This window comes from Dasypus novemcinctus, chromosome 2 (assembly GCF_030445035.2).
Source record: "Dasypus novemcinctus isolate mDasNov1 chromosome 2, mDasNov1.1.hap2, whole genome shotgun sequence".
NCBI lineage: Eukaryota > Metazoa > Chordata > Mammalia > Cingulata > Dasypodidae > Dasypus > Dasypus novemcinctus.
The window spans coordinates 77,239,425-77,258,342 of record NC_080674.1 but is presented as its reverse complement, the minus strand read 5'-3'; the positions used below and the strand labels follow the sequence as shown (position 1 = coordinate 77,258,342).

The window sequence follows — 18,918 nt, the reverse complement described above, 5'->3', positions numbered from 1 at the left end:
TCCAGCCATGGAATAGCCCCAAGGCAGTTTGTGCTGCCAGTGGAGGATGGACATTGGCCTCTCCTCTGCTTGGAGCTCTTCTCACAAATCTTCACTGCAGATTCACTATTATTTCAAGGATGTTGGAGGATGCTCGTCTCATCTTCTGGGCCCCCTAAACAGGTGCTTTAGATAGCTTTGGGTGATTACTAACTGCCTTGCAGGATGAGCTGGCTCTTGGAGCTCCTTACTCTGCCACCATCTTGCTCCTCCTCTAGGATTCCTTTTTTAAAAAAATTGTTATATGACAGAAAACTCCCCGTTTTACCCATTTTTATGTGTATACTTCAGTGCTACTAATTACAGCTGGGATTATTTTCATCATCTATTTTTTTACCTTCAAACAGCAGTGTAGTTATTTCCCAGTTACAAAAATAATTACATGGTCATGTGGCAAATTCAAGCAATATAGAAAATATTTTAAAAGAAAGTAAATCATCCCAAGTTTTATCTCCTAGAGATAAATAAAATTAACATTTTGGATTTAGTATGATTATTATTATTTAGGTAAGCCATGATAAGACTTGGTGAGAATCTTGTGAAAACTAGAAGCTTCATTCATTAAGACTTTTGAAATCTGAATCTTGGTTCACAATACATTGGGAGGAGTTTGTGTATTTCACAAATGAATGTTCAGGCTTCTCTGCATTGGACGTTATCTTACGTATCTGGAAATTTCCATTGAAAACTGACAGTTCATAAAGGCTGAAAGAGTGAGATCAAGAAAGAGATACAATCATAAAGCTAAATATGGAGGTCTGAGTAATGATTATGTTATTTCTGGATCTAGATAGGTGTATTAATCAGCCAAAGGGATGCTGATGCAAAAAGCAGAAATTTGTTGGCTTTTATAAAGGGTATTTATTTGGGGGTAGAATCTTACAGTTACTAGGCCACAAAACATAAGTTACTTCCCTCACCAAAGTCTGTTGCCATGTCTTGGAGCAAGATGGCTGCTGATGTCTGAAGGGGTTCAGGTTTCCTCTTCCTCTTAAGGCTCCATGGTCCCAGCTTCTTCTAATATCAGGTGTAGGCTGGGATAAGTCTCATCTCTCTCTCAGGGCTCATTTCTCTCTGGGCTCAGCTGCACTCTTTCCTCATGTAACTGCTTCTCTGTGTATTTACTTCCCAGGACTCCAACGAACTCCTCTGCTCTGCCATATAGTTTTCTCTGTGAGTCCCCTGGTGGGTGGGGATGCACAGAGAAACTGTATTGCAGAGAAAGGAGGTTAGAGTTTTGATCCTGGAGCCTGGGAAGTAAACACTCAGAGAAGCAGATATGTGAGGAAGGAGAGAAAGACTCCATTAGACAAGGCAGAGGCCTGGGAAGAGAGATGAACCATTCACCTGATAGTCTGCAGCTGGCCCTGTGGAGAGTGCAGAGCAGCTGAACCCAGAGAGAATCAAGCCCTGGGAAGAGAGGAATCCAGGAAGCCTGAACCTTTGCAGACACCAGCAGCCATCTTGCTCCAACATGTGGCAACAGACTTTGGTGAGGGAAGTAATGCTTTATGGCCTGGTAACATAAGCTTCTATCCCAAATAAATACCCTTTATAAAAGCCAAGAGATTTCTGGTATTTTGCATCAGCACCCCTGTGGCTGATTAATACTAATACAGAGTTTGGTACTGGAGAGTGGGGAAGTGCTTTTGCACTTACCAAAATGCTGGATTGGTTTTAAAAATGGGTAAGGGGTATTTTTTGGAGGTATTGTGAAATCTTTCATAGAAAATGCCTAGAGTGCTTTGGAGAGACTTTTTATGATTCCTTAGAAGTAAAAGAGGAAATGTTGGAAATTGGAGGAAAGACAATCTGTGTTTTCAAGTTGCAGAGAATTTAGCAAGATTGGCTCCCGATAGTTTATGAAAGGCAGAATTTGAAAACGGTGAGCCTGGGCATTTAGCTGAAGAACTTTCTAAAGTAAACTTGGAGAATGTGGCTTGGCTTCTCCTTGCAACTTATGGTAAAATGGTAGATGAGAGAGATAATCTGAGGACTGAATTGTTTGGCACAAAGAAAACAAACTTATTCTGGAAATTCCAAGCCTCTGGAAATCAAGTCCCCAGATGATACTGTCCTATTTGAGGACTTAACTAAACTTGGAACTTGTAAATCAGGGTTGAAGATGCAGTTATATAGGAAAAACCTGTGGAAAGTCTTATTGCCAGATGGCTTGGACCCCTGCTTCTTGCATACTAAACCATCAAGCTTTTTGAGAGAGCTGTACGAACAAAACCACTATCAGCTTGGACTAAAAGGGACTTGGAAGGAAGAAATTAAAGTGGAAATTACTTCAAGAGGAAAACCATGGAAACTGAGATCTGGAATTAAAACATCTCTTTGGGCCAAGTGAGGACCCACCCATGTGTACAGAGAGGGTGAGTTTTCCCTGGCATTTGAAGAGGGTGGCTGCTTCTACCCAATGCTCAGGGAGAGTTTTGCCACCCCACATTCCCCAGGATTAGGAAGGTTGAGGTTGATTCCCCATAGGTCTGAGAGGGGTGGGCCTGTCTCCCATGGATTAGGGAAGGCCAGGTTGCCAACTTGTTGCTCTGAGAGGGGTGGGCCAGTATGCCAAAAGTTAGGGAAGATGTTGTCTTCATTTCACTGTACTAAGGGGGTTAAGATTATAACCTAAAGACAGGGTAAAGTGTGGTCATCTCTCCAACACCCTTGGAGGGTAAAGTCTGGAGCTTGGTCACCATTGAGATGCTTGATGAGAGTGGATCCAAGAAAATGGCCTTTGGGCAAACCTGTAGAAAGGGTGGGTCTCCATGTGGCCCCAGGTAGGAGAAACCATCATCTTAAGAATGACTCTCAGACTTTGACATCTAATGATGTCAACCTGCAGGTTTACGGAACAGCAGGGGACCCATGACTCATGTTTCCCTCCCAGTGTCTCCTTATTGTAATGGAAATATTTATCCTTTGTCAATTTCTGTATTGGAAGCAGATATATTGTTTTGTAAGTTAAAGAGGTCTACAGCCAGATGGGAATTTGCCCCAAGACAAACTGTATTTCTTTAAATTGATTGTGATATGATTTTGTACTTAGTATTGCTACTGAAATAACATTTTTTTGAATATTGTAATGTCTTTTTGGAATTCAGAGGTGGCAGTTTGATATTGTTTATGAATTCCAAAAATAGATATTGGGTTATGTTTGTAAACTGATCTGTTCCTCTGGGCATATTAGATTATATTGGATTCAGAAGTTTCACTTTTACTTGCTTAAATAAAGATTAAGGCTTTGATTGGGCCACATCAGTAGTACATTGAGTCCCTTGGTGGGTGGGGAATTACACAGACACTGTACCACAGAGAAGGGAGGTTGGCATTTTGATCCTGGAGGTTGGGAAGTAAACACACAGAGAAGCAGATATATGAGGAAGGAGAGAAGGCTCCATTAGACATGACAGAGGCCCAGGAAGTGAGATGAGCAATTTACCTGACTTTGTGGAGACAGCAGAGCAGCTGAGCCTGGAGAGAGGAACCTAGGAAGCCTGAACCCCTGCAGACATCAGTAGCCATTTGGCTCCAAAACATGGCAATAGACTTTGATGGGAAGTAACTTAACACTTTATGGCCTGGTAACTGTAAACTTCTACCCCAAATAAATACCCTTTATAAAAGCCAAAATATTTCTGCAATTTTGCATCAGCACTCCTTGGCTGACTAATACAATAGGCCTCTTGGAACATACTTCCACTAACATTCTCAAGGCAGGAAAGCAAAAGGATGGGTGCACTAGTGCTGCTGTTCTGACCCTGGCTGGCTGGATTTGTATAAGCATTTCTTTCTCTTGCAAGGTCATATTAAAAGAAAATCAATGAGATTATTCTGCAGTGGTTTTAATCATTAACTAAGGTAGGAAATTGAGTTATTTTTTTCTTCTTACAATACATGGGGATAAATTCAATTATGTCTGTAGGTAAAGTTGAAACCAGGAAACATTTCACAAGGATGAAGTGATAAGATCTTTTAGGGTGTGGGAGGAAATGTGGTAGGGAAAGAAACAGTCCTAGAGCCATTCAACTCCCTGAAGATGTGGGCAGCTCATTCCAGCAGCGGGAAACCAGAGGCAGGCTGAATGGAACAGGGGTCTTCAGACTTCATCTACCCTCAAAAGAATTTGGAAAAATCATGTTCCCCTTCCCCATTTTTAAGTTGACATTTACATTTTCACCAGAGTTGTACATATGTCTCTTTTTTTAATGGCAAGATTTCTAGCATATTGTAAATAATGGTATCTTTAAATAAAACTATGATGTCACTTTTTCAAATGGAACCAGTGGAATCTAAAAGGCACAGCAATTTGGTACCTGTTGTCAGCCACTTAAAATCCACAAAAACAAGTTCTTGATGAAAATGAAATTTTGCCTGATTCTCTTTTCTCCTTGAACTTGAATTTCCAGTCCACTTTTCTCACAGAATTCTAACCTAATGTAGCATACTTTTATGCCTGAATCATGCTTTTATGATTTTATTGATCAACCTATTACATTTCTCTGCAACAGACATCAATATCTAAAGCTAAATCTAAAATTAAAACCATGTCCTCTGACCACAGATTTTTCCAAATGATAAAGATGATATTGATTAGATTATTACAATTATTATCATCACACAATTGAGCAATATAACAATAAATTATAGTTGTGATAACTAATTTTTTTTTAGGTAACAGGGCCAGAGATTGAACCTAGGACCTCATAAGAGGTAAGCCGGTTCCCCCCCAAATTACTCATGTATCCATGGGTGAATATAACTTATCGCTAGAATTAGCGTTAATTCTACTTTTCTTTGCATAAATAAATAAATGTGAACAGAAGGAGTTTTTTCTTATAGCTTCACCACTCATTTCTGTGAACTCTGAGTTTGCTTAGTTATCTACAATCAAAAATTGTTAATGATATACCAGCGAAATTTTAGGTCCTCCTTCAATTTTGTTGAAAGTGAAGAATTAGAAATCACCTGACCACCAAAGGGCATATTACTTGCTCTTTAAAGACACTGACTTTCTCACTACCTACACCAATGTTTTGAACTGCTTCTTACCCCTAAATTCAGAGCCTGGAGGTTTCCAGTCCCAAGGTAGTGGAATTGGACCTCTCTTTTGTAAAGGAGGAGAAGGATGTGTTCTCAGGCAGATCAATATTAGGAAAAAGTGCTTATTGCAGTAGAGATTCTTAAATTGACTTTCTTAAAACTATCATTGCATATATAAATACTCTTTGGATAATGAGTTCACATACCCTGCCCTGAAGTTCAAGTCTCTGGAGTTAGCCTCGTGGTAATTCCTATACTACCACCTCATGGAATCAGATGGTTTCTAATTCTTTGCTTTCAACAACAGCAGCAGCAGCAACAACAACGACAACAAATTGAGGGAGAATCTAATCAAGCAAGCTGAACTTCAGTTTTCTCATGTGCAAGATGGGAATAATAATAACCCTGGGTGTTCTCTGGAGGCTTGGATGAGGTAATGGATAAAAAAATGCTCTGTAAACAGTAAAATTCTATGCCAATGTTATGGACTGTGATTTTAATAACTATTTTTGATACCAATGATCCAAGTTTTACAATAAGTTCAAGACCAGGGTCAAACAGACAAATGAAGCCAGTCCCTGGACTAAAGAAACCTTGTCAATAAGTTCAAAATACTGGTCAGCTGGCCCTCAAATGAAAAAATACTAAAAAGGCGAGTGGCTAGTTCTAACACAGAATAGCAGCAGTTCTCAAAGCGTGGTACCTCTACCAGCAGCAGCAGCCTTGCCTGGGAACTTCTAAGATGCAAATTTCTGGTCCCACTCAGACCTATGGAATCAGAAAGCTTGGGGATAGAACTCACCAACCTGTGTCTTAATAAGCCCGTCCAGGTGACTCTTGAGTACCAATGTTTGGGAAGACTGCTGTTCAGGATGCATTGTTTTATGTGTGGAGACCCTACTGAGTTTCCCTGAAGAGTGAATGGCATGAGACCACAGGAAGAAGCATTTAAAGTGAATTAGTTCTGGATCAACATGCCACTAAATGAGCCTTATCTCATTTCACAGGCAATGCATACACTGCTAGTAACTGGAATTGGTCAATGCAAACAACAAGGACCTCAGGAAAGAAGGCACCTGGTCTACCCCATAGTTTTCAGAGTATAATTTAAGAGCTTTCATTAAATACCAGGACCAATGGCCACTCTTTTCCTGGGCAAGGACAAGAAGTCCTTTTTGTCTTTCCTTTTATAGAGAATCAAAGAAAGAAAAATGTCCATTGAGATTTCAGGGAAGATTAAGCCATGCCCATCTGGCTAAAAAGAATTGGTTGCTGCTTTTGATGTTACAGTTTTCTGCTTCTGTGCTCCTCTGCATTGTTTCCCTCCAGTCTGCCTCTGTTGACCCAGGGGGTCTGCTCACATGCCCAAGACCTCCTCAGACAACCTCAACCAAATACAGAGCAGGCTGCCTCCCATGCAGCAGGGATGGAACCCAATCCAGTGCTACTTATTTAGGAAGAATGTCTGTAGCTGCTTTTCTTTTTTCTTCTTCTTTATTTTCTTTTAAATGTTACATTAAAAAAATATGAGGTCCCCATATATCCCACACCCCCCTGTAGCTGTTTTTCAAAGTGGCCCTATAGCTCCCTTCTTCCAATGCAATTTATTTAATGCATATAGAAAACAGGTAAAAAGAGGTGGTCCAAAACTGGATGCTAACTGGGTTTGGGTGCAATCTCCACAGGAAACTTGTTTAGTATAAATGAAATAATAACTAAGTAAACCCAGGGCAATAACCATAAACCAGAAAAGAGAAGGAAGCTTTCAGTCAGGGCATCTCTAATAGGTTTATTTTAATATAGTTAAAAAAAAACAGATTAAAAAATTCAAAATAAATAATATGCTAGGCATTTTATTTTTAATACTAGTTTAATTTGGTATTTCTGTGATCAAATTTGAAGAAAAGCAGGACCGGGTATGAAAGAGCAGCCAAAATAACATGGAGGGGAGAGGGAGGCAAGGTTGGTCATTTGTGGACACTTCTTTAGCAAGGCAGAAACCCTGAAAACATGGGTATACAAGGAAGAATTAAAGTCATCAATCATTTGATTTTCACACCTCATTTCTACTTTTCAGAGGAAGTGACTTTGAGAAAGAACTGAAAGATCATGCCACAAACCAAAGTGTTCAGAATGAAATGTCACAGTAACCCACTGAGGGTTAATGCTAAGCTGATACCATTGAAAAATCTCATTACCAGGATTGTGGCACAAAATTGAGCTGCTGCATGGATGACTGAGTTGGAGACATTGGAGATTTATATACCTCATGGCTCTGCAGAATCTTTGACTAGATCTCGCTCAGTGCTGCTACTGACACTGCATCAACGCACAGCTGTGTGTATCAGCAACAGACCTACCTGTCACCATTTGAATAGTAGTGATATGCCCACACTGTTGTATTGTAAGGAAATGTATACAAATGGACATCTTAATAGCCAGATGAATATATTTTCAGTGCATTCTTGTTAAAGATATTAATTATAAAATTAGTCATCTCTCTAACCAAATAAAAGCAGCTGCTGGTATGAACATGAGTATTCGGAAGCCTCAAATCTTATTAAAATGCTACTCATATTGGTTTTAAATTAGAAAATTATGACATTTTTCAAATCTAATTTTGGATATTTAATAGGTAATGGGACTGCATCATGCATCTTCCCAATTAACTTCCCATGGACGTTAAAAAAATTTTTTTAACTTTGTGAATAAGGGGGAAATGTAAAATTGATCAATGTATTGCATCTGGCAAAAGATTTCCTGTTTGTGTGAGTGTGTTAAAAATAACAGTGAACTCTGGAGTATACAACATCTATAGGAGCATCCAGCTTAACATTTTCATAAACTCAGAGCAGCTGTTAATTGTATGCGATCAGCTTTGAATCATAATATGTGATAGAAACAATCTTAGAGACCACCTGCCTGTGTATTTTCATTTGTGTCCCTCAAAGAGAAATTACCAAAATCCCTTCTCCATGTCTCTTTATGGCTGATCTAGAATTTTATTTTTCTTCCAAGTTGAATAATGATATAATTATTTTTAAAAAATTGATGGCTATTTTCCCTGAGTGACCCAGTTGCAGCCACAATATTGTACAACCCTTGCTCCAACACCTGTCTTTACACTCAGGCCTGGAACTTCTGCTAATACCATTTGTCATTCAGTCATTCAATAATTATTTACTGAAGACCTACTATATGCAGGAAGTGAGTAGGAAAGAAGGTTGCCTTACATAGATGTACGTGATACATGTGAATTGTTGTGGATGATAATTTGATGAAATATGAGTGTGAAAAAAGTTCACAATGAATATTACCAGTTCTGCAGCATTTTTAAGACAATAGGACAAGTACACAACTTTACCAGCAGTTGCCCTGAATCAAGAACTTGCTACGTTGTGAGCAATTAATTTTTTCCCTTCAATATGGCTTTGTTTCTATTCTTCCAGGCACCTAAAAATCACTATCATCTAATGTCTCTGTCTGAGACTGTATTGAATTTTATGGCTTATTATCTACTTATTTAGAAAAAGGCCAATACAATGTAGTCTTTGATATTCATATTTAATCTTAGACGCTAATGACAATGATACTGTGGGGCCTTTCGGGTGGTTTGACCCTTTTCAATTTTAGATACCTACCAAAAAGCTGCTTTTGTTCCACATTTTAAACAATTCCGACTTAAATTCAATATTCAAGTGTACAGATGAATGACTTTTATTCTCAATAGATTGTTGGACTTGACCTAATTCTCAGATGTTGTTATTGTCCTCTCCTTGCCATGCAGCTTTTTTTTATGTCGGCTTCTGTGTGCCAGTGTGCAGCAACTGGAAGGAGCAGGCAATACCAGCAGTAATAACTCATAATCTGAAATGAGCATACAGATAATAAAGAATAACCTCACAGGAGAAAATGAATTGTACTCTGCAAACATAATTTTTTTTTTCAATTTTTTACCTACAATTCACAGTATCCACTTCTAGCCCTAGGTATGGAAAGGGGAAAGTGGTTTTAAGTGAGTGACAATTACAGATTAATCAGGAGTTAAGATAAAGCACACAAATAACTGTAGCATATGTCCATGGGAAAACAACGTTCACTTAAAAATAGTTGGCCTGCAAAAATTTTGGGACACATCTGTTGCACGCAGCAGGTCATAAGACACAGCATTGTTCTGGCCCAGTTATTTCCTTTCCTCTTTATCATTTGCCTAGGTCACCACAGCACTTCGATTGTTAGTTAAACCTTTTTTGTGGTGTGGCAGCATCATTGGCCCCTGTCTTATCAGGGAGGAAACTGGGGATGCTCAGAAGCTTAAGAGATTCTGAGTTTCTGATTTTTAAGGTTTTCTCCTTCAATTTACATTCTGTAAATGTCATCGGTACACCTCTGAGCAATTAAGTATTTCTAATCATTGCCTCCTTACTAGACAGTTTCAAAGAAAAGGTGAAGATTCCACTTGACACCCTGTAGCTTCCAGCCATATCATCCAACTGTGCCCTAGGTTTTTAAAACAATAGCAGACACAGGTAGGAAGGGGTGATAAGGTGGAAAATACAACAGTGTGTGGTCTTTTTATGTGTGTGTATCTTGGGGTGGGGAATGGTGACAGTGGTGGGGGCATGGGTCTGTAGAGAGGGGTGTACTGCAACTTCCTGCTTTTTGGGTGTAATCTTGGTCCCTACAAAGTACTCTGAGGCACTCATTTTCCCTCCTCTCTATCTTGATTTTCCAAGAACAGTTTTTTTTCCTCCATCTGGAATTCTTTTTCCCTATCACAGTGGCAGGTGAGGGGCAGAAGGAAGGTGTGTGTGTGTGTGTTGCTGTTCAGGACTTGTGGAGCATGCACCCAGACGATGCCTGTTTACACAGTTCCAAGTGGCAATCCAGACAGCTTTTCCTCTTAAGAGGACTTGGGTGACCAGTTGTTTTGACAGTCTGTAGCAACTGAAAAATATGTGCAGTGCCTGCCAGAGAAAGGTATTCCACAATAAAAACAAACAAACAGTGCACGGGGTAAGTGGAACACAAGACTAGCTTACCAGGGACGGCACAATTTGACAATGATGCAAGACAATTACGTATGTACTACTGGCAGTCATTTATCTATTTAGATAAAATTTCTAGGAAGTTTTGACTTGCATCCTGGTTTCTTAGTATCACCAATTTTGCAAGGGAACCATAGGCCTTAAAGTGTGAGGAAAGTGAGTGAATATGCAGAGAAATAGAAAGATTAAGCCTCACACTGGGGCCTAAAGAGATGTGAATAAGGAATTGCTTTTTTGTTTGTTTGCAACCATTCCCTAAACACCCGGGAGCTTTGATGATACAAACATGGAGTCAAGGTACTTGACATTTCATGATGGTGATGGCGTCAATGTAAGAAAACTTAAAAGATAAATATGTGCCTTTCATAATCCCACAACTACACTTTCCATATGCTGTAAATGTATGCCTTTATGTCCTGTCATGCATACTTTATCTTAAACATACACACTTTCACAAAACCCTTGCATCAATGGCTGGAACTTGGATCCTTTTCTTAGTTTTTACTGCAGCATTTTAGTGGGCCATTTAGTAAATTGTTTTCTTTGATTAATCACATCTCTCTTCTTGGCTCCAATAATTCCATCCTTTCAGTATCTTTAGATCAGATGCCCATAAATCACACACCGCCTCAAGCCAGCTAGGAACCGTTCACAATTTCAATTAGCATACAGATTTAACAGCTGTCACTAGTGGGGACTGCAGCAGCAGGAAGGATCCCAGCTGACCAAACATCTAAGACTGGGCTATGGCTTCAGGAGCCAACATTTAAAATATCTGAAAACTCTGAAATCAGGGGATACAAATTAGCGTAGGAAAAAAGTGATGAGCTTAGATCTGCCTGAATGTATCTGTAGATACATTCTCCCATGAAAGTGGCCCCCGATTACTAAATCCAATAGTTTTTTTCTTAGTAGACATTGTTGAATTTTATCTGAATCCTGTGATCATGGAAAACAGTAGAGGTTAAAAATAAAAAACCCACCCACTGTCTTCCTGTGCAAGATGGCCTGAATTTCTCCTTAGCTTGCCTAAACTTTGGGCTCTGGGCCCCTGACCTCCCACACCAGGTAAAACACGTTCCACCTGGCCTTGACAGTAATGGGCACACCCCATTGTTTGACCCACTGCTTGCCCTCTCCCTCTGTGCCCCTCCTTTAGCTCATCCCAGACCTTAAAAGCTCCTCTGCTTCAGGGGAGTGGAGGTCCAGCTCTCTGCTATTGTGATAGCCTTCTGAGCTCTATGTATATCACAATAACCTGGTCGATCTCTCTTCTCTGTTGTAAGTATCTTTGAATAGTCACCCTTGCCTGTTTTTTTTCTCTTTGACATAGCTTCACCCTCTTTGGTGCCTCTGGAGCTTGTGTCACGGGTGACTTGGTCTCCTGATAGAACAAGCTTCTGTCTTCACCCTGTCATCACCAGTCCTGGTTCCCCTTTCACTTTCAGGCTTTTCCTTTTCATCCTTTTTTCCCCAAGTTTTGGCCATTAATTCATTCATTCCAAAAATATTTATTGAGGGCCGAGCACTGGGGAATCAACAACGATAGCTTCCTAGCACATGGAGTTTACAAACTAGTGGAAAATACAAATATAATAGACAGCCATGAGAATGTAGAGTGGCAAGCTGAAGATGGAGGAAGTACAGGGCGCTGGGGGAGTTTGCACTTGGGAGTCCTAATTCACTTTGGGAGTACCAGAGAAGGCTTCCTGGAAGAGCTGACGTGTAAGTTGAATCCTAAATAAAGAGACAACTTTCTGTCACAGAGAGGATGTGCACAATGGCATTGTTCAGACCAGATCTCGGCTTTCTTCTTAATAAGATTGTTTCAGGATTGTGTTCCCCACCCATTCACACCCGTTATCTATATTGCCATTGAATTGTTGGAATGTGGCTAGTAGAGAGTGAAGAACTGAATTATGTTTTATTTTTGAAATGGACACAATTCAGTTATCAGAAAACAGTTATGTATGTTGGAAACAACTTGGGTATGTGAATCTACTTTTGCAACTACAAATTTTATGAAATCTGAATATAGAACAAGTATTTCTAATGAAAATTTGGGTCCACATTGAGTGTACTGGAAGTGTAAAATATAGATTTACAGATAGTACAAAAGAGAATGTAAAACATCTCACTAATAATTTTGTATACTGATTACATGTTAAAATGATAATATTTTGGATATAGTGTGTTAAACAAGATATGGTATTTAAATTAATTTTACCTGTTTCTTTTCACTTTTTAAATGTGGCTGCTTTTTTCTATGCAGATCACATTATATTTCTCTTGGACAGCACTGTGCTAGACTGTGACACTTTGAAAACAGGAACTGGGTCTTACTTAGCTTTTACTTTGATACTGTGTTTTTATGTGTAACAGGGGCTCCTAAATATCTGTCTAATGAGTAAGACATTCTACATGTAGACAAGTCCCCAATCTATTCGACGTTCATTTCTCAAATATTTTGTGGAAGCCTACTCTGCCAGGCCCTGTTCTAGGTCCAGGGGTATACAGCAGTAAATAAGACAAAGCTCCTGTCCTCATGGAGCTTCATTCTAACTGGAGACATCATCATGAATACATATTATAAGTCAGTGCAAGGGAACAGAGAGGGCTGGGCTGGGAATGACTTTGCCATTTTAGGTAGGAGCAGAGACATGAATGTGGATGTGGGAGGGAAGAACACGTCAGAAAGAGGGAGCATAAGTGCAAGTGGCCTGAGATGGAAATGTGGTTGGCGTGCAAGAAGGCCAATGTGGCTGGAGCACCATGTGTAAGGGAGAGGAGAGGAAACAAGGTGAGCCAGGACCAGACAAGGAGGGGCCGGGGAGGCCAAGGCAAGGCTTCGGGATTTAATTCCAAGTTGATGGGAGAAAACTACAGGTCGAGAGTAGGGAATGGCAAGCTCTTATCTACATTTTTAATTGCAATTTTATTGAGATATACACCATACAATCCATCTAAAATGTGCATTAAATGGGTTTTGGTGTAATCACAGAGTTGTGCATTCTTCACTACAATCATTGTTAGAGTATTTTCACTACTCCAGGAAGAAAATCCCCCACTCCTCAGCAGTTACCTTTCAATCTCTACATCCATCCCCTGCCATATGTATCTGCTAATCTAACGCCATCTTTATAAATTTATTTATACTTACAATTTCTGTACATGAAGCTAAACAATATGCATACTTCATGTTTGGTTTTTGTAACAGGATAATACTCATTCTCTTTTTTTTTTTACAATTGATGAAAAAATATGACTATTACTATTCATTATAGTTCACAGTTTTCTTCAGACACATTTAACTTAGATATCACTCTATTATTAATATCTTGTAATATTAATGTACACTTGTTCTGCTTCATTGAAGAACATTCTTAAATTTGTACTATTAATTACTCTCATTGTCTGCAACAGGGTTCACTGTGCTATACTGTTCCACATTTCATCTTTTGGCTTTTCTTCTTGTGACATACATAACCCTAAATTTCCCTTTCAACCACAATCATACCGCCACATTGGCAGTGCTAATTATAATCACTCTAATGTGCTAGCATCACCTCTATCCAATTAGAAGCATTTACAGTCTACTTTATTACCAATTCTGCACAAATTAAGTCACTGTTCTCCATTCTCTACCCTCATTCTATCTTCTGGTGACCAAACTTCTAACTATTAAATCCATGACTTTGCTCATTACATTTGTTCATATTAGTGAGATAATGAACTGTTATTTGTTCTTTTGTGTTTGGCTTGTCTCACTCAACCTAATTTTCTTAAGCTTCATCCATGTTGTCATGTACGTCACTACTTCATTTCTTCTTACAGCTGAATAATATTCTATTGTATGCATATAACACATTTTGTTTATCCATTCATCTGTTGATGGACACCTGCTGATGGACATCTTTTGACAATTGTGAATAATGCTGCTATGAACATAGATGTGCAAATCTCTGTTCATGTCCCTATTTTCAGTTCCTCTGAGTATATACCCAGGAGTCGGATTGCCAGATCTTACGGCAGCTCTATGTTTAACTTCCTGAGAAATCACCAAACAGTTTAACATAGCAGTTGCACCATTCTACACTCCCACGAACAGTGAATAAGCATTCCTATTACTCCTCACCCTCTCCAACACTTCTAGTTTTATGTTTTTTGCTGTTGCTATTGTTTTTTAACAGGGGCCATCATTAGATATGAAATGATATCTCATTTTAGTTTGATTTGCATTTCCCTAATAGCTAGTGATGCTGACCATTTTTTCATGTGCTTGTTTTGCAATTTTTTATTTCCTCTTTGGAAAAAATGTCTATTCATATCTTTTGTCCATCTTTTAATGGGGTTGATTGCCTTTTTATTGTTGAATTGTAGGCTCTCTTTATATATCACAGTTGTTAAACCCTTACAGAATATGTGGTTTCTAAATATTTTCTCCCATTGAATAGGCTGCCTCTTCACCTTCTTGACAAAGTCCTTTGAAGTACAAAAGCATTTAATTTCAAGAGGTCCCATTTATCCTTTTCTTTCATTGCTCGTGCTTTGGGTGTAAGGTCTACCTCCTAACACAAGATCTTGAAGATGCATTTTCTTCTAGAAGTTTTATGGTCTTGCTTTTATATTTAACTCTTTGATCCATTTTGAGTTAATTTTTCTATAAGGTGTGAGATAAGGGTCTTCTTTCATTCTTGAGAATATGGATATCCAGTTCTTCCAACACCAGTTGTTAAAAAGACTGTTCTGTCCCAGTTGAGTGGGCTTGGTAGCCCTGTCAAAAATTAATTGAGGGCTCACTCTTCCTCGAGATCTGGCACCTCAGTGTATTTCTGTCCTCTCCCATTCCTCAGCAAGCTCTGTTCTTTTCTCCCATTTCCCACTAAATTCTTTTTACTGGCCTAACTAAAAAAAAAAAAAATTTAATTGACCATAGAGGTGAGGATTTATTTCTGAACTCTATTCAATTCCATTGATCTATATCTATCTTTATGCCAATACCATGCTGTTCTGAGCACTGTAGCTTTGTAATATGCTTTAAAATCAGGAAGTGTAAGTCCACTGAATTTGTTTGTTTGTTTTTTTTTTAAAGATATCTTTGTCTATTTGGGGTCCCTTACCCTCCCAAATAAATTTAGTAATTGACTTTTCCGTTTCTGCAAGGTAAGCTGTTAAAATTTTTATTGCAAATTGTGTTGAATTTGTAAATCAATTTGGGTAGAATGGATACCCTAACAATATTTAGACTTCCAATCCATAAACACAGAATGTCCTTCCATTTGTTTAGGACTTTAAAATTTTCTTTTAGCAATGTATTGTAGTTTTCTAAGTACAGATCCTTTAAATCCCTGGCTAAATGTATTCCTAGATATTTGATTTTTTTTAATTGCATTTGTAAATGGAATTTTTTTCCTGATTTCCTTCTCAGATTATTCATTTCTAGTGTAGAGAAACACTACTGATTTTTGCATGTTGATCTTGTATACAACTTCTTTGCTGAATCCATTTATTAGCTCTAGCTCTTTCACTGTCAGTTTTTCAGGGCTTTCTGTATATAGGATCCTGTCATCTGAAAATAGCAAAAGTTTTACTTCTTCCTTTCAAATTTGAATTCATTTTATTTCTTTTTCTTGCCTATTGGCTCTAGCTAGAACTCCTCATACAATGTTGAATAATAGTGGTGACAATGGGCATCTGCATCATGTTCCCAATCTTAGAGGAAAAACTTTCAGCTCTTCACCATTGAGTACAATGTTGGGTGAAGGTTTCTCATATAGGAGAGACCTGTTTCATGACCCAACATATGGTTTATCCTGGAGAAAGATCCATGAGCACTTGAGAAGAATGTATATCCTGTCATTTTGGGCTTCAGTGTTTGATATATGTCTGTTAGATCTAGTTCATTTATCAAGCTCTTTGTTTCCTTATTGATCCTGTGTCCAGATGTTCTATCCATTGATGAGAGTTGTGTATTGAAATCTCCACCTATTATTGTAGAGACATCCACTTCTCCTTTCAGTTTTGTCAGTGTTTGCCTTGTGTATTTTGGGGAACTGTGGTTAGGTGCATAAATAGTTATGATTGTTATTTCTTCTTGGTGAATTGCTACTTTAAAAAATATATAATGTCCTTTGTCTCTACAAAGTTTTGCATTTAAAATCTATTTTGTCCTGTATTAATGTAGCTACTCCAGCTCTTTTTTGGCTAGTCTTTCCATGGAATATCATTTTCCAACCTTTTACTTTCAGCCTATTTGTGTCCTTGCATCTAAGTTGAGTCTCTTATAGACAGTATATAGATGGCTTATTTTTTTAATCCATTCTGCCAGTCTTTGTTTTTTATTGGGGAGTTTAATCCATTAATATTCAAGGTCATTCCTGTAAAGGCATTACTTAGTTTGACCATTTTATCCTTTGTGTTTCCATTGTCATATCTTACTATTGTCTGTCTTTTTACTTTTTTAGTTATCCTTAACTAATAATCATCATTTCTACACTCTTCTCCAAACCTCTCTCTTCTGTCATTTCCTTTCAGGCTGCAGCATTCCCTTTAATATTTCTTGTAAAGCCAGTCTCTTTGTGATAAACTCTTTCAGTTTCTGTTTATCTGTGAAAACTTTAAACACACACTCATTTTTGAAGGACAGTTTTGCCAACAAAGAATTCTTGGTTGGCAGTTAAATATATCCTACCACTGCCTTCTTGCCTCCATGGTTTCTAATGAGGAATTGACAGTTTTATTGAGTATCCCTTATATGTGATGAATTGATTTTCTCTTGCTGCTTTCTTTATCTCTGGCATTTACATTCTGAATAGTATGTATCTTGGGGGTAGGTCTATTCAGAATTATTCTGGGGAGCAGAGGTGGCTTAAGTGATTAGGTGCCTCCCTCCCACATGGGAGGTACCAGGTTCAGTTCCTGGTATCTCCTAAAAGGAAGACAAGCACACAATGAACAGTCACAGCAAATGCAAACAACAATGAGGGGGTGGGAGAAAAGAAATCTTAAAAAAAAAAAAGCAAATAACTTTGCTCAAAAAAAAAAAAAATCAACAACCAAACACCAAAAAAACAACCACAAGAAACAAACAAACAAACCAAAAGCTAAAGCCAGAATTATTCTCTTGGGAATATGTTGTCCTTCTTGGATATTAACATTTTCTTAAGGGTTTGGGAAGTATTTGGCCATTACTTCCTCAAATATTCATTCTTTGCCTTTTCCATTATCTTCTTATTCCGGGAAACCCATAGTGCATATGTTTGTATGTTTCATGCTGTAATTCAATTCTCTGTGATCCTGTTTATTTTTCTCAATTCTTTTCTGTCCTCCTTTCTTTTGAAAAAATAGTTTGTGCTTTTTAAACCTCTTTTATAAAATCTTTAAAATTTTTAAAATAAGCTTTAGATTATATAAAAGTTTCAGCAAAAATATAGGGGATTCCCATATATCCTACCTTCTACCCCTCCCACACTTTCTCCCATTAACAACATCTTTCATTAGTGTGGTACATTATTACAATTGATGAACACATATTGAAGCACAGCTGCTAACCATGGTGTATGGTTTACATTATAGTTTACACTTTGCACCACATAATTTTATAGGTTTTGACAAAATGTATAATGGCCTGTATCAATCATTGCAATGTCATGCAGGACAATTCCAATTCCCCAAAATGCTCTATGTTACACTCATTCTTCCCTCTCCCTCCCCTCAGAACCTCTGGTGGCTACTGTCTTTTTATCAATGCTACAAGTTCTTCCATTGTTAGAATAATAATAAGTCTACTTTAGTCCATAGTTGCATTCCCCTCTTATATTTGTTCATTCCTCATCTCTAGGATTTTAGGATGGTGCCTCTACTTCTGATTGAAAGGGGTCTTAGATCCCATTGGACAGATGGCAGGAACTGTCTTTTTTTGCAGTTGTAGATACTCTTTGTTTTTTGGGATGGGCATTGTCCATCATCATCCTTTTTTTAGTTGTCCTGGGTGAGTCTGATGAACTGGAGGGTAGGTATTGTAATTCTGCTGAGATTCAGGGCTCAACCAGCATATAACAGACCAAAGAAGTAAGTCTCTGGGACACATATTTAATGAATGAAGTGCTAATTAAGTTCAAATGCTCTATCTTCTAATTCACTTATTCATTCTTCTGCCATTTCAGATCTGCTATTGAATGCCTCTAATATATTTTTTTATTTAATCTATTGTGTCTTTCATTCCCATAAGATATGTTATTTTTTTTTTTGGTCAACTTTCAAATTCTTATTAATACACTTTATCTCTTTATCCATATATTCGCCCAACTCCTTGAATTGATCTAGGAGATTTGTGTGAACATTATTGATTAGTTGTCATAAATCCCGTGTCTCATTAGGATTCTTGGTTTGTTCTATTAGCTGGATTGTATCTTCCTGTTTCTAAGTATGGTTTCTAACTTTTTGCTGATCTAGGGATCTGATTATTTTTGGTGAGTTTATTCTGATGGTCAATTTCTCTCTTGCCCAGAATTTTACAATTAGTGTTTTTGTTTCATGGCTTTTCTTTGATTTTTGGTACAACTTATTCTGAATCTTTAAAATTACCCTGTTTAAGTTACCAAAACAGGTCCAGGGATCCATTAATGGGGCACAGACCAGATCCAAGGGGCCCTGGGACAGGGACAGGAGAGACTTGAAGAAAACATTTTTCCCTTCACTTTCCAAGCCTGCCAGCAGATGGCGAGCTTCAGTGACCGTTTTCATGAGGTGTCTCTTACAAATTCCTCTGTCTGATGTTTCT

At 38.2% G+C, this 18,918-nt stretch overlaps 1 protein-coding gene and 1 long non-coding RNA gene across 2 annotated transcripts in view; one reads left to right on the top strand and one right to left on the bottom strand.

The window, feature by feature from the left end:
- The window catches only part of LOC105746887 (uncharacterized), a 31,654-nt gene extending 24,034 nt beyond the window's left edge, over window positions 1–7,620 (top strand). The window contains exons 3-5 of the long non-coding RNA XR_001119123.3: window positions 4,720–4,758; window positions 5,396–5,521; window positions 7,166–7,620. This is a non-coding gene — a long non-coding RNA (uncharacterized lncRNA). The remainder of the gene's footprint in view (window positions 1–4,719; window positions 4,759–5,395; window positions 5,522–7,165) is intronic.
- The window catches only part of SV2C (synaptic vesicle glycoprotein 2C), a 300,901-nt gene that overhangs the window by 87,817 nt on the left and 194,166 nt on the right, over window positions 1–18,918 (bottom strand). The window lies entirely within an intron of this gene.